This window comes from Nuphar pumila, chromosome 13 (genome assembly GCF_984573655.1).
Source record: "Nuphar pumila chromosome 13, dmNupPumi1.hap1.1, whole genome shotgun sequence".
Lineage (NCBI taxonomy): Eukaryota > Viridiplantae > Streptophyta > Magnoliopsida > Nymphaeales > Nymphaeaceae > Nuphar > Nuphar pumila.
This window is the reverse complement of record NC_143261.1, coordinates 65,999,123-66,013,336: the sequence shown is the minus strand read 5'-3', so window position 1 is coordinate 66,013,336 and position 14,214 is coordinate 65,999,123. Positions and strand designations below refer to the sequence as shown.

At 41.4% G+C, this 14,214-nt stretch overlaps 1 long non-coding RNA gene and 1 pseudogene across 1 annotated transcript; both read right to left on the bottom strand.

Moving 5' to 3' along the window:
* Positions 1-892: 892 nt before the first annotated feature.
* LOC149818546 (uncharacterized) lies at positions 893-1,799 on the bottom strand. Its single transcript, XR_016427195.1, has 2 exons — positions 1,667-1,799; positions 893-1,275 (listed from the first exon to the last, which is right to left on the bottom strand). It is a non-coding gene; the product is annotated as an uncharacterized LOC149818546 (long non-coding RNA).
* A 1,188-nt stretch (positions 1,800-2,987) lies between these two features.
* On the bottom strand, positions 2,988-3,277 carry LOC149818545 (NADH dehydrogenase [ubiquinone] 1 beta subcomplex subunit 7 pseudogene; annotated as a pseudogene).
* Positions 3,278-14,214: the final 10,937 nt, after the last annotated feature.

The following is a 14,214-nucleotide window of genomic DNA, read 5'->3' as shown; positions in this document are numbered from 1 at the left end:
TGGGAGGAGAGCTGATGGGAGAGAAAATAAAAAATAGTGAGCAGATTTGTATAGAACCCTAGACATTTGCACAAATATCTAGCGATTGACCGACATATTGGAATTAAAGAAATGTATTAAAATAAAAATATTGGCAATCAAATCAAAATGCCATGAAGATTAGGACAAAGAAAATTCAATGGTTGCTTTAAGAGAACGGAGACTAGCTTGTTTTTTATAAATTATCAGCAAAACCCTATGAAAGCATGAATGTCCGATGAGAAACATGTGAGAGGAGGGGCCACACAAAACACCTGTGAAGAGTAAAATGGTTAATATCAACATTTTTGGATAGGTGGAGAATTTTAGCAAATTAAAAGGTATTTATGCGAGCAGGCCAACAATACCATCATTTTCTATTGCCTTTTTATATATATATAAGAATGAAAACATATGTCTCTTTCTTTTTTTATTCCTTAATATTCTCAATTGCAACCTTGAATGACCTACCAAAGGTCACACCCGTCTTACTTTTTTGCCATTAAATTAATGATAAGTTACCTTCTTCAATTACAAGTGGTAAAAAAAAGTTTTTTTTGGCTTTAATATTTTTTCATAATACATTTTTAACAAAATTTATTTTGTTTTAGATGATTACCTATTTATTAATTATATATTTTTCCATAATAAAAAAATAAATCTAAACTTATTTATTTAGAGCCGGAACACATGTACTGGCTGCTGTAATACTAGTAATAATTACAGGAAAAGGATGTTTTACTGGCGCAACAGTCATACTGCGTCAGTAAAACATAAGATTTCACTGTCCTTATCTCCGAATATGATAATAGGCCAACGTTATAAATTACGTGAAACTGTGAATCCAATAGGAATCAATGAACAAAAGTAAATAGGGAAACCCATATGCGTATAGGATCGATGAAGCCATACATACATCAGAACGGCACTGCCGTTCTTTTATTTGTCCAAGTCTCAGAGAAACAGCACAAGCATAGAAGCAAAAGAAAAGAGTTGGATGCCAAGATTGCAGTACAAAAGAACGATTCTGGTTGCTTTATTCCTTGCAGGCCAAGATGGTTACGTAAGAACGATCTACCAAGCTTAAAACTTAACAGGGCTTTGTGCAGATGCACTTTCTTAGGAAGGCACTGCAAGCTCCACCCTGGAAGTTTTCGTAGCGGCAGATGCTTGCACAGTTGTTGCTACTGATACACAGCCCAGTGAATCTTTCGCTTCTTGCTGAGCAGTAGTGATCTTCATTGATTGCTGCCCGGCCTGTTCAAAAGTTTGGGAAAAGAAAAGTTCATATGTTTATATGTAAATTAAGCAAAACAAACAGGTGCAATATAGCCTTGCACATTCCAATTGTGAATCAGAATGGGATGGGGCCTAGGCCGTTTGACGGGGCGCAGTCTAGGCTCAAATCCCATGAGCGTCACCTTCCTGGGTAACCTGAAGCTTGGCGACTATCTGGAGCTAGTCGAAGGGGGGTAAGCTTTCGGAGTTTTACACTGACAGAATAATAAGTACGACTGGCTGAGCCAGCGCGGCTAGGTCTCTGCCGCCTGGGACAGTTTCTCAGAGTAAATTTTTTTTTTTTTAAAAATGGCCAGCTTATTACTCTTTTAACAAATTAAGTAGAGAGAGAGAGAGAGAGAGAGAGTACCAAAGGCCGGTAGCAGCAAGAAGAGCAAGAGGAGAGCAGGGAGGAAGCTTTGGTTCTTGAAAACCGCCATTGATTTTGATGAATGTGATGGATCAAATCCCACCTTCTTACCCTTGTTTTATAGGTAGAGGAGAGCCATGTGCAGATCAACACAAGTGGTAAATTACGAAACTATCTTATCTCATTTACCAAATTTATCACCAACTTATAAACAACCTGTATATTTGTCAACATCTTACGTGGTTTCCAAATTCTTCCCTATCTTATTAATGGTTCTCAATCCATCCTACCTTATTCTTTTTCTTATTCATTCTTGAAGGCAAAATGGTCATTTTATGAATTCCGATGGTTTCAGCTCGCGACAGTAACCTCAAGGATGATTCTGTAATGACTGATGAAGAACCAGACATGAATATGGAAATTACTATAAGGAAGGGATGGATTTATCAGTATCTCAAAAGTTTTGAGTGAAAAAACGGTTTGCATTATTTCAATTTTCACAAAAATTAAAAAGTAAATGTTGGGGATCAAAGAGTAAATGTCCCATGCTGACTTCAGCATGACATCACATCACATCACAAGAGAGAATTCCATCTCTCTACGTCGATGGGGGTGGCCAGCTCTTTTACAGGCCCTAGCTTCCACCGACAACAGAATTGTCCATTGTCAATGAAAGCCATGGAAAAATTATAGAAAAGTTTACAAAAAGATCTTCAACTTTGGACTTATTTTACAAAAACATGCTTAATACTTGAAATTTTACAAATGCCTGCCTGAATTAGCAAATTAATTTTCAAAGACACACTTCCCTAACTCAAGTCTCAAGTAGGTTCGGTCATAGTTAAGCTTAGTAAAAGTACTTGACAACCCCTGCACTCTCTTTTACCATCTACTTACAAATGATATTGTCAAACATAGGGTTTACTCTCTCTCTCTCCATTCAGACGCATCGTCAGTGGATCAGTGGGCAGTCAATTGGTGTTGTCTGAGTCATCGGCTACAATCCGGGATCGCTCCCTCCTACTTCTCCTCCTCGCCCCCCTCCTTTGGGTCTTCTCTCTCTGGTGTGCTCTGCTGCCCCACCCACCGCTCGTTGGCACCACCTCGTCGGCGTTCATCTGGCCTGCCGCTTCTTGCTGGTGTGCCCTGCTGCCCCACCCTTGCTCGTTGGTGTCCCCTGCTGCCCCACCCATAGCTTGGCAACACCACCTCGTCAGCATTCAACTAGCTCGCCCCACCCACCGATCGTTGATGCCATCTCATTGGCATTCAATCGGACCACCTTTTGCTTGGTGTTAGAAGGACAACAGGACCCTGATCATCACGTGTTGGCGGTTTTGGGGATCAACGGAATGGGTTGCTTCTGCTGCTCCCTGAGCTTCTTCTCCTTGTCGTCTGGATGACCCTCTCCATCACCAGCTTGTACTTGCACTTCTCGTAGCGATGCCTCTTGCTCTCGCACTTTCAAGGGAGGTAGATCTCTTTGACCCTGCTTTTGTTGAGGGGGCTGAGGAGGTAGGCACTCTGGTCTTTGTAGGGGATAGGGACCCTGGCCTCCACCATCTCTTCCTGAGTTGTGATCATCTTCTTTGATGATCTCTCCACCTCCATTCTACAACACCTCTCTCTCTCTCTCTCTCTCTCTCTCTCTCTCTCTCTCTCTCTCTCTCTCTCTCTCTCTCTCGGCGGCCCGTTTATGAGGCCTCACTCCAAATCGCTCGTTGGGCTCGAACCAATGAGCCATTCATTTCATCCAGGTTGCTATCAATGACTGGGGGGTTGCCTTTGCTCTCCGCCGGTGGAGTATCAACGTTGTACTCCCTTTCAGGCTCAAATGTAGATTTTTCTCTTTGCTTTCGACGTCGTTCGGCTCCTGCCTTGCCGTGAGCTCGCTTCTCATCTCAGTCGTTCAACATTTCCTACGTGGGGTAAGGCTGGAGCCTCTCATCACATGCTCTGCTCAGGCAACACTGGTTTCGCCATTCTTCTTCTGTGTGCCATCGGTTCGGGCGACGAATAAGTCGTGGCAGCAGGTTCCCTCTTCCTAGCAGTGTTCCTTCCATGCCCTTCGCTCTAGATCTCAGTTAAGCCTTGCTAGGCCGGGGGATTTGTGGTGTGTTGCTTGTTTCTCCCTGAATTTTCATAAGTGTCTTCACTGCCACAAGTGTGATTCCGCTTTTTTATCTCGACGTCAACCAGTTTAGATGTGCAGGCATTCTACCTTCTTGCCTCCGCTCTCGGTGGGGTCATCTCTTCCTTCCCAAGCCCCCGTTGGGTTGGGGCATTTTCATGCTCGTCGGAGTAATCTTCGGCCAATCAGACACCTATCTTTCTCATCGTGGGTGCAAATCAGTGATCTTCAGCAACCGATGGATTCCTTCCTCGCGATCAAGATTGGGTCTATCTGGGTCCCAGTCCGGCTGCCGCCCATTGCTAAGGATTCTCAGTCCTCATTTCTGGCTTCCCCTGCCTGTTCGCCGATGAAGGATACCCTCATTCTGACCTAGCTTCTCGATACATGTGTCTCCTAATTGTCGGTTGTTTCACGCAAGTCTGGTTTTTCTGGCACTCTTTACCGAGTCTCTTTGGCTGCTCTTCTAGGTATGCTTGAATGCAGTGGGGAATCAGACCTTCATCATTCAACGCCATTGCTTGTGCTGCCTAGTATGGGCTCACATGCCTATGACCCGACCTACATTGATTTCTCTGATGCAGCTCATACAGTCAATTTGTCTCCTTCTTGGGACCTGACACCTATTTCATCCCTCTCCAGGACGTCGGTCGTTCCGCATGGGGAAGGCCCCATGCTGTCTGACCCTTTCAATGATTTCTCTTCTCGAGACCTGCCACTTTTTTCTTCTTTTAGACGCACTACAAGAAAATCGTGGATTAGCGACAGCCTCTATCCATCGCTTATCCGTCGCTAAGCCGTTGTTAAACTGTTTAGCGACAGATTAGCGATGGATAGTGGCCATCATGAATTTTTGCTCGGTAATTAGCGAAAAAACTTATCTGTTGTTAATTCTATCGCTAATTTGTGACAGCTTAGCGACGAACATTATCTGTCGCTAATTTGTCACTAAATTAAAAAAAAAAAATAAAAATAAATTTATCCCTGTCGGGTGGTATTCTGGCAGCAATAAGTCGGACTTATACCGCGCTTGACAGACATTGCACAGAACGAACGCTCTGCCTCGTCGCCGGACTTGTATTGTCCTCCGTGAACTGGTGCTCTCCGACGTCGCCGTCCTCCGTGAACTGGCGTCGTCGTCCTCCGTGAATCGGCATCGCCGTCCTCCGTGAACTGGTGCTCTCCGGCGTCACCATTCTCCATGAATCGGCGTCATCATCCTTTGTGAACCGGCATCGCCGTCCTCCGTGAACCGACGTCGTCATTTTCCATGAACCGGCGTCATCGTCCTCCGTGAATCGGCATCGCTGTCCTCCGTGAACCGGCATCGCCGTCCTCCGTGAACCGACATGCTCTCTGGTGTCGCCATCCTCCGTGAACTGGCATGCTCTCCGGCGTCGACGCCCTTCGTGAATCGGCGTCGTCATCCTCCGTGAATCGGCATCAATGTCCTCCGTGAACCGGCATCAACGTCCTCCGTGAACCGGCGTCATCGTCCTTCGTGAACCGGCATTGCCGTCCTCCAGCGATCACTCTGCATCATTGTCGTCCACCATGAACTGACTTGCACAATGATCACTCTGCATCATCGAAGTCGGTTTAAATCGAGCGCGGTCGATTTAAATTTCGAACAAAGAGAGAGGGAAAATTTTGCGCTCGGTTTAAATCAAAAATTAGCGAGGGATTTAGCAACAGAATTTTTTTGTCGCTAATTAGCAACGGATTAGCGACGGAAAAATTCCCTTGCTAAAATGTTTTCTTGTATTGAGAATTAGCGACGAAAAAATCGTTGTCATTAATCTGTCGCTAATTAGCGAAGGATTAGCGATGAAACAACTTTTATCGCTAATCCGTCGCTACTTAGCGAAGGATTCATTAAGAAAGTTTTCTCTAGCTAATGTGTCGCAAATTTGCGACAGAAAAAATCCGTCACTAATTAACAGTTTTCTTGTAGTGGTGGGGCCCTCAGCCTGCTTATTCTTTCATGCCTTCCCAAGTCTCGTTGGTGACGCCTTCAAGTTTGCTTGCTCGAGGTGGGATTGTGGTGCTTCTGCCTTCTCCTTTGCCCCTTGTGCCATCAAGTTCGGGCTCGCAGTCCCATGCCAAGTCCTGCTCTCATTTCTATTCTCAAGGTCAGTCGGTCATTTCTTCGCATCCTTGGGACCTGGCATTTTCTTCGACCTTCTCTCTTTCTAGTTATTGCTCGGTGGCGCGGGTGGACAATCTTGCTCATGGTGGCCTTAGTTTAATCTCTTCCTTTATTCTCTTTACATTTCGGAATTCTGCTTACCCTGTTATCCATATTATGGTGATCCATGCTATCTCCAACCAGGCCAGCAACTGCATGGTGATTGACTTCTCGATTCCTCATCCTTGCCCTTTTCCTATCGTGCCCCAAAGATTATCTCATATTTCCTGCATCCAATTTTTTCTCCTATCATTGGCCACGACGGCGGTCTGTCGGGGTGTGTGTCGACTCACTTGCCTTCCTCTCAGCTCCATCTGCATTCCAGTTTGCACCTCCTGGGTATTGAGATCGATGACGTTGCTCGATTGCTGGATATCTCTCTTTTTGCATCTCAGTTGCTGGCTCTATCAGTTGTCATGGATTCAGTTGTTTCTGGTCTCCACTCTATTTTTGGGGATATCCTTTGCCTGCCCCCTTTTATTTCGTTTGGTTCTTCGTAGGATGACTCTCCCATTGAAAATGTGTAGTGTTCCTCCATTGGTAACCGTAGACGGAGGAAGGCTATCTTTTTAGATTTGGTTTCTTCTGGTTGGTCTCCTTGTAGATCGTCCAGGTTGCGGCAACCACAGGTCTTTTCAGATTTTGTGCCATGAAGCTTGTTTGTTGGAATATTAGGGGCCTCAATTATGCCTCCAAGCGCTTCTTTTTGGCGAGTTAGATTAGACAGGCTAATTCTGACCTATTTGTCATTTGTGAAACTAAAATGGATGACATCCTTCTTGCGGTCGCTTCTTCTATTTGGCAGGATGCAGATTTTTTCTTTAAGCCAGCGGTCAACCATGTTTGTGGTATTCTCCTCCTCGGTAAGAAGACTTTAAATTTATCGCAGCTGGACATGGGTATCTACTCTTGGTCTATTGCCTTCAACATACAGTTGGTTGGTCGGAGAGCAATGGTGTTCGTGGTTTATGGCCCCAACCTTGCTAACATGAGGCTCGTGTTTTGGGATGACCTTGATAGGGTGGTTACTTCTAATGATTTGTGCCACCTTATTATAGGCGATTTCAATTATATGCTTTCTTCTCATGATTTCAATTCTATCATCCTTCATAATCCCTCTATTCGAGGCTTTCAAGACTTTGTTCATCGGCATCTCCTTTATCCTCTTTCTCTTACCGAGGAGCGCTTCTCTTGGTTGAATAGGCAATCACGCCCGTGCTGTCAGGTTCTAGACAGAGAATTTGTCACCCCTTTTTTGTTAGACCTCATCCTTAACATTAAATGTGTCTTGCTTACGCCCTCTATCTTTGACCATGGTCAGCTCATCACTCTTTGGAGGATGACTTCTCCTTCTCCAGACGCTTTATTTTTTAGCAATGGTGGCTTCAGGAGCTAGATTTCAATTCAGTTATTTCGGCCTCTTGATTTAAACCTTTTGTTGAGCACTAGGCTGATCTTCGGCTTATTAGCAAGCTTTTGCGTCTTGCTAAGGATATCAGGGCTTGGATCCATAATTACGACGTTGCGAAATTTTAGCATATGGGCCTAGGAGCATGATCTTTTTGAATTGTACCAGTTTATGTCTTCCCCTGACGCTTTTTCTGAACCTCAACTTTTGACTCTCCAGGTCAGGTCCATTGAGCTATCTATGTTGTTGAATAACTGGAGAGTCAGGGATGAAATCCGTTGGAAGCAGCGATCCAGGGTGAATTGGCTCAAAGCCGGTGATGGTAACACTAAATTTTTTCACTCCTATACGTCCCACCATCATCGGAGGAAGGCCATCTCTTCTATCTCCATTGAGGGCATCTCTTTCTCTAATCAGCTTGTCAACCAGATAGTCACACGTTATTTCAAGTCTATTTATGCCTCTTCAGTGGTTGCAGAGGAGAATATTGGGTCTGTCATGCTATGGGCGATCTCTCATGACCAAGCCTGTGCTTTACAAAGAAGATTCTCGAATGTTGAGATCCTTCGTGCTATCAAGGATCTGTCTGGTTAGAAAGCAGTTGACTTTGATGGGTTCTATGTTGACTTTCTCAGGATTTTTTGGGATTCTGTCAAACCGAACGTGGTTAGCCTCTTCAATGAGTTTTATCGTAATTTCAGGCTGCCCTACCCTTTTTATTTAGCGATTATTTTGCTTATTCCTAAAGATGTTGATGCTTCGGATATCTCTCGATTCTACCCGATCTCGGTGATGAGTGATCTTTACCGTATGATTGTCAAGGTTTTAGCAAATAGGCTGAAATCAGTAGCTCAACAGATCTTTTCGGGCTCTCAGTTCGCCTTCATCCATAATAAGAGGTTTCATCATTCTTTTATCATGGCAACCGAGGTTGTGCACTCTTTGCATCTTTGCGATCAGCCTTCTTTTGTTCTTAAATTAGATTTTCATAAGGCCTTTGATTCTTTTCAATGACCATTTTTATTTCAAATGTTATCGAACTTCGGGTTTGGTCGTTGGTTCTCTGGTTGAGTTAGGGAACTAGTCTTGAATGCTCAGGCTATGCTGAATATCAACGACACTTTCGGGGAATGGTTCAAGCTGGAACGAGGTCTGTGTCAAGGTTGCCCTCTTTCGCCTTTATTGTTCAATGTTATCGTTGAGGGTCTTATTGTGCTGCTTAAGCGGGCCACTGCCTGCAATTTTATTGATCTGTTATCGGTCCAGGACTTTCATGCTCATGCTCTTATTTATGCTGATGATATGATCATTTTCGGTTGCGCTAGTGTTCAGCATATGCTTCGGTTCAAGCTCATTCTTCACTTTTTTCTCTCTCTCTTTCCAGCATTTTCTCAATGAGCAAAAGTGTTCTCTTTCTATGTTCCACGTCCAGCCCTCTATAGTAGTTGCTGGGGTGAAAAAATTTAATTGTGTTATATCTGAGCTGCCTATGTTATACTTGGGTTTGCCGTTACAAGTTAAGTGCCTTTCCTCTGTGGCTTGGGCTCCGATGTTTATTAAAGTTAAGCGCAAATTACTCTCATGGCAAGCTTCTTATCTCTCGTATGATGGCCGCCTAACTTTAGTGAAGCACGTTCTCTCGATCATTCTGGAATTCTTCATGTTCATGTTTATGATGCTTGTAGGTGTGGAGAAGCAGCTGATGCGTCTGCTGGCAGGATTCCTTTGGTCTAGGTGTCATCTCAAGGGTAAGCGTCACCTGGTTGGTTGGCGTTCGGTGGTCTTGCCGTGTTTTATGGCCGGTTTAGGTGTTTCTGCACCTAGACTCAGGAGTATTGCTTTGATCTCTAAGCAATGATGGCTTGCTCATCAATTAGATAATCCTTGCGCTACTTTTTTTCTCTCTAAGTATGAGGCTCCTTCTCTCCTTCCGGTTTTCCTATGCTTGTGGAATGAAGCGTTTTTTCATCTGCGTAAGTCTTGGTTGTCGACTTTAGCTTTCTTCAGCCATAATTTTGAGGATCCTGCCAATATTGGTAACTGGGTGTATTGGGCTATTGCTCCTACCGGGAAGTTTCTGACCAGCAAAGTCTATAGATCGTTGCTTCTCCCGGGGGCGGCCTGGTTGTCCGAATCTGCGCTCTGAGCAAAGGGCCCTTCACTCCGTTTTTGGGTTTTGGCTTGGTTAATCTTGCATGATAAGGTCCAAACTCACTCTAGCTTAAAGAGGTGGGGCTTTCAGCTTCCGAGCTGGTGCGTGCTTTGTCATGCTGCTGAAGAATCCTCGTTCCACCTCTTCTGGTCTTGCCCTATCTTTGTGGAGATCTTTCTTAGGACTTGGAGGCACCCAGAGGTCTTGGTTATGGAGGAGTTTTTTGCGCTAGACCTCATATTGGGTCCGGTCTGCTTTTGGCGCAGTAAGCGGTGGTGGTTAATCTGGAGGTCGTGGTTTACCACTTGGTGGTTCGTTTGGATGACACGCAACGATGCTCTTTTTCGAGAATATTCGGTCGACATTAATCATCTTGCTTAGAAAATTCTAGTGGACATTTATGCGATTCTGCGTATTCATCTTTCAGATCTAACGTTTCCTACTATTGTCGCTCTGCTCCCTCCTAATTTTATTGGTTTTGTGGTTCCTGCATGAGCCACTTTTTTTTTGCTTGTTTAGGTCCTGCTTGTTTATGTTTTGTTTTTGTTTTTGTTTTTTGTTTTTTCTCTTTAGGTTCAACTCTCGCTCTCTCGCTCTCTTGCTGATCATCAAAGCTTGAGCTGTTTCATCGATTGCGATCGGAGCTGTTCATCATTCTTGTGAGGTGCGTTCTCATTGTAAACTCTGTTAGGTTTCTGATTGAAAATACCTCTCCATCGTCACTTCAAACCACACCACCACCATGTTGCGAGATAAGGTCATCTTTCAAGGTCCATTCTCACAATATCCAATTAGAATTAGGGATTGCTCAATTGAAACGCCTCTCCATTTTCGCCGCACGTAACCACATCACCACCAGCTGTCAGCAATCATCTTTTGCCACACAATTTATGTAGTCAACAACTAAAAAAAAAACAGGAAACCTTTCTTTCACACCAAAAAGAAAACCTTAATCCTGACATAGAACCCAAATTTCATCTACTAAAGAAAAACATCATTTTCTCTTAAATCTAAAAGTGAAAAGATCAATTGAAACTAGAAAAAACAAAAAATCCACAAAAGGAGATCCAAAGCTTTAATGTAAAAAATATTCAAGTAATTTTAGTCATCTTAACCATGGGTAAGCATTATTTTGCTAACCCAGGAGGGTGTTTGTAAAACATCAAAAGTTATATGAGTTTTTGTAAATAGGTTAAAAGTTAGGTGGATTTTATAAAATTTTCAAAACTATATTCAATCCTAATTCTTCAAGGTCACTTAACGTGGACCAACGAGTAAAGGCATTTAAAGATGGCAGAAAAGGTTGAATTATGTATACATTATTTTATATGCAACTTGCAAAGAAGAACAGTTATTTAAAGGAGCAAGTGGGATCGGCTCTTTTAGGTAAACGAGCCGTGCACCAAAATATATATATATATATATATATATATATATATATATATATATATATATATATATATATATATATATAGGAGAATTAGAAATATCTATATTTTCAACACTTTATTTGTAAATCCAACCATGTGGGTGCTTAGCGTAATGAATTTGCTAGGAATGAAACATAGGATTATGTATTTTTGATAAAAAAATGTGATTTTTGAATGCTTGAATATTTATGAAGATTAAGAACCATTGATTTTAAAACCTTAAAAATATCATGTTTATGCATCAAAATCGGATGATGCAAGAGGGGGTTCTTATAAATCCAAGCATGTAGATCACATCCCTATGGTTAGATTCAAGAAAAAAGGACAAAAAAATAATGTATGAAAATAGTTGTTCCCAATTAGCTAGCCTATATATATATATATATATATATATATATATATATATATATATATGTATATATATATAATGCGCTCCTTCTGCCCACCTTATCATTTTGCTTTATTTTACCCTTTTAAAAATTATCGTTTTTGGTATTTTTTCTCATGTCTAACACCATAGACGAGATTTATAGGTTTTGTTTGGTGGGAACCAACATTTGGATCACTATAATGAAATTTGATCAGTATACTGGTGTTTCTGGTGATCCAAATTCAATGGCTATGAAGGTGCCAGTTTTTCCTGGCTCATAAGCATATATTTTTTTGTCCAAAAAACATAATCCATGGGCCGATTCTCACTAAATCGAGCATGCTAAACATAACTAACGGTTCAGATCTATCATAAAAACACTTAAAACTTATGAGGCAAAATGAGGCAGAACGAGAAATGGGGCCTAATATGTTCAGTTATATAAACATATTTGACCCTCTCTTTTTTTTGTTAGGTCTCATTAGGCCCCATAATTTGAAGTGTTTTTATGATTGATCTGAACTGTTAGATGTGTTTATCATGATCGATTTAGTAAGAATCAACTCTTGGATTATATTTTTTCGATGAAAGAAATATTTTTGAGGTAAAATATGTGGTGCCTTTATAGCCATTAATTTTTGAAACACCGAAACATCAGATTTAGGCGATCCAAAAGCCATTTCCCACTAAACAAAACCTATAGATCACATCTATGATGCTAAATGTGAGAACAAAATACTAAAAACTATAATTTTTAAAGGGGCCTAACAAGAAAAAAGGGCCTAAGGAGAGCATTACTATGTATCTACTTGAACCCTTTGTCCACCAACTCAATCAAATGTTAAACTGCTGCAGCCTGGTGAGAGAGCGGATCTTGTTAATCTCACCCATCATGCTGGGTGGGATTACTAATCTCACCCAACGTTTTACATGATCAGCTCTCGCCCCGTGGCATTAAGGGCATTCGGAAGTTAAAAAATAATAAAAAAAGTGTGTAGGATAAAATATTTAATAACAATTCCATCCATTTCAAATAAAAACAAATTGAATGGATGCTTTTTTTTTTAAAACATAGATTTTTGATGATTAAAATTCCTACCCACTGTGAAGAGGACTTTTTCTTGCATTAGGGCAACCATTTAACAAAACACTCTCGCTACCTTTTCTCTCATTCTCCGTCAAACACCCTCATTTCATCTGCTGCCTTTCTCCTTACTCACCTTCTTCGCTTGTACTGTCATTTTCAGGTCTAGGTCACTCTTTCTTATATATATATATATATATATATATATATATATATATATATATATATATATATATATATATATATATATATATATATATATATATATATATTACAAATGATTGTACCTACAATCTAATTTGAATATCACGATTTGAGTTGTTTTGAAAGAATCCAGCCTCATAAATGCATTCAGGATGCTCAATTAGTAGGAATTGACTCCAATAAGGTTTTTTCTGTGATAAACCATATTTTATGAGTTGGAAAAAATTGATGCCTTTACCGCTGGTGATTTTTGGATCATCGAAAAAACCATTGGAATTTATAAATAACTATTTTACCCTCAAGGATGAATAAGAAAAAAGGATAAGGTAGGATGGAATGAGAACCATTAATAAGATAAGGGAAGAATTTGGAAACCGCCTAAGATGTTAACAAATATAAAGGTTGTTTATAAGTTGGTGATAAATTTGATGAATGAGATAAGATAGTTTCGTAATTTACCACTTGTGTTGATCTGCACATGGCTCTCCTCTACCTATTATAAACAAGGGTAAGAAGGTGCAAAGCAGGTTATATGTTCCCCCTCCCCCCCCGAACAGGGCCGGTACTGAGAACTCATGTTCGGGGGTTTCAAATAGCGCCACGTATAAGATGCAGACCGACATGTATCCCCATGTGTGTCCGCATCATATTGTATCATAATTTAGTGCCGCAGCAAAGACTTAAGTACCCTTTACCGTCATTCGCTTCCTCTTCCTCGAACGGACATAAATGCCCTCCTAGAAAACTGAATCGTCGGTTCATGAAAAGGACAAAACTGCCCTCCATCATTATCGCGCCAAAACGTTCCACAAAGTTTGCGTATGTAGCAAGCCTTATGTTGTAGGATTTAAATAGTTCAAAACAATTCATTCTCGCTCTAAGCAGAAAACTCTACTGAAGCATACTCTGCTTTCATCTGTTGTCATCGGAGCATCCTTTCCTTTGTTCCAGAGCATCGGTTTTCGTCTTACGCGCAGTCGCAACATCGTTGCCACCTTCTGTTGCGTATTAGTTGTTACTGTTGCTTACTCTACAGTTAGAATATCCAAAATCCCATCGTTTCAGTGAGTTTCCTGTAAGGTTTCTTTCTTCAATCTGAAGATTGCTTCTTATACAATGATTTGTAAGTTTGATAAATCTTACAACGATGTGTACTTATGAACCCAAATATTCCGACGATTTCTAATCATGATGATTGTGTAATGTGTTGTGCAGGTTAGCAATGTCTGCGTCTCATCAAATTAGAGATACCCCGTCGTTCTATGGGTTGTCTATTAGAGAAGTGATTCGTCAGTCCCATCTATCTAAGGTTTTTGAAAGATACCAAAATATACTTAAGATTGAGAACGATAAAGACAGAGAAAAAGCCTTGGAATCGTATTATGCAGAGGATTATCTATCAGATATCGAGGTTGCGGACCAAAGGAAGAACTCTGAAGAACGAAAGATGCATAACAAGGATGACGAAGAGAAGGCAAAGCAAAGAAATATTCAGAAGAATATAAAGAGAAGGCGGAGGAATAAGGCAGAGCAGAGGGAAAGGCAAAAAAAGAATGTAGAGGAGTGAGAAAGGTATTTTAG